The 2194-nt window shown below is 40.0% G+C and overlaps 1 protein-coding gene across 2 annotated transcripts in view; it reads left to right on the forward strand.

Annotated features, from left to right (window-relative positions):
- The window catches only part of NKIRAS1 (NFKB inhibitor interacting Ras like 1), a 32977-nt gene that overhangs the window by 18619 nt on the left and 12164 nt on the right, over positions 1 to 2194 (forward strand). The gene's annotated exons all lie outside the window — the stretch shown is intronic.

The raw sequence follows: 2194 nt of genomic DNA on the forward strand, positions 1-2194 counted from the left end.
AAGGGGAACAGACAAGTTGCTGTCATTTTGTTCTTCAGTCTAGTTGTGGAGGACGTTGCTTCACTGGCCCAAGTTGGCACCATCATTGTGCTCTTTCCGGGCGAGGCAGATCAGTCGCCAGCCTCTGGACGGCCGCTCATGGCGGCTCTTGGCAGCTCACACCGGCTGCCAGCCACACATGGTAGCTTATGGCAGCCCACTGCAGCAGGGGCTGCCGCCTACGCCATTGCCAGCGACTCACGGCAGCCCAGCTCCAGGTCGAACTGTTGTTCAGCATCTTAGCTGTAGAGGGCAGTGTCACTGGCCCTCATATATGGGATCCAAACCGGGGCCCTGCTGCTCAGAGCTGGCATCCCAAGCCAGCTCTTAACCAATGCGCCACTCGGCCAGCCCTCTATTATCTTCCTGCTTTTACTGTTGCTTTTCAGAAGTTAAAGAGCCAGTAATATTCTTGATGCTTTGGATGCTTTGTAAACTCTGTTCTTTGTCCCGTGTTCTGAAATTTCACAGTGATGTATCATGGAATTAGTCTGTTTTCATCATGGTACTGGGCATTTGGCAGGCCCTTTCAGTATGGAAATGCATGTTCTTAAGTTCCAAATTATTTTGTTGATGCTTTCCTTCCTCAATGTTCTTTGTTCTCTTTCTGGATGCTGGATCTTCTGGACTAGTTGTCTAATTTTATTTCTCCTCTCCTGTTTTCCCTCTCTCAATATTTTGTTTCCCTTTTTTGGGAGTTTTCCTCATTTTTACTTTCCAGCCCTTCACCTGAGTTTTCATTTTTTAGTATCCTGTTCTTATTTCATGGATTTGCTATCATATCTCTGAGTATAACATTGCGTAGCTTTTTTGGGCAGTCTTTTTCCCTAAGGTGCTCTTTTCTGATTTTTGGTCTGTTTTCCTCAGATATTTGGTAATCCTAGGATGTCTGCTCACAGTTAAGAATGGAAAACTAAAAAGTTAACTGAAAGCTGTAAGCATGTGAATAGGGTATATGACTTTGAGCTTCACTATAAGGTGATCTGGGTGGGACATTTGTTGGGGAACCCTACATGTGATCATATTTAGGATTTTACCTTTTTCACTGGCCAGATTGCTCTGCCTAGTGGATAAAGACCTGGCTGCCAAAGTTTTGGGAGCAGAAGGAGCATGTCAGTTAATTGCCCCTTGTTTTCACTATGGAACTCATACCCTCTATCCCTCAGTCTAAGCATCTTGTTTTAACTGCTCTGGAAATTGTACCCTTAGTCTTCTGCTGGTACAAGGTAGAGGTAGTTGCCTAGCAGCATGGAGTGGGAGAGATCTGGAGAGGTGATGGAAGAGTCATGACTTCAGTTGATGTGTACAGTAATATAGCAAAAGGTCTCATCTGAATGGGGGGAGGAAGGGAACCAGACTGGCTTTTGGTAGATAAAACATCCACTGAAAGTCTTCGTAGTTTTTGCCTTTACATTTTTTTATAGTCAAAGCCCAGTAAGTTTGTGTCTTAATAGAGTAACCTTTAATTTCCAAAGGTAGCTTAATTTATCACAGGATGATACATATACTCAAACCTGTGAATGATTTTCTCTTTCTAAACATTGAACACATTCTGTAGTGTAAAGAATTATGCTGATTTTAAGTAAATTTTTGGTTTCTCATTATCCAATCTATTTATCTTTACATGATTATTCCTTTTAATCTAATACTCTATGGATATTTTATTTAATACAGACATTTCATGTAAATTACCTGTAACAAATGATTCTATAGTATTTAGATTGTTTAGGGAAACTAAAGCAAGTTCTCAAAAACCTATAATATAGTATTTTTTGGTATAAGATGTTATCCATGATTTTACCTTTGGATATAGCTATATTTAAATATGAGTGTGATTACTGGGACAGTACCCAACCTGTCTTATTATATGCCTCTCCACTAATTAAAATTCAAAGTATTCATCTTCTCCCCTTAATCCCTTTCTCAACAAATGATAATTGAATACTTTGAACACAGAATGTTTTTCTTTCTCTCAAGAAATTATAGACCAGTTAAAGAGACAAACCTGCACAAATGGAGCAAAGTAAAAATGCATTTTATTTTATTTTATTTTTAAAGATTTTTATTGGGGAATTGGGGGAATGGGAACAGACAAGTTGCTGTCGTTTTGTTCTTCAGTCTAGTTGTGGAGGACGTTGCTTCACTGGCCCAAGTT

Source organism: Hipposideros armiger, unplaced genomic scaffold, assembly GCF_001890085.2.
Source record: "Hipposideros armiger isolate ML-2016 unplaced genomic scaffold, ASM189008v1 scaffold_245, whole genome shotgun sequence".
NCBI classification, from domain to species: Eukaryota; Metazoa; Chordata; class Mammalia; order Chiroptera; family Hipposideridae; genus Hipposideros; species Hipposideros armiger.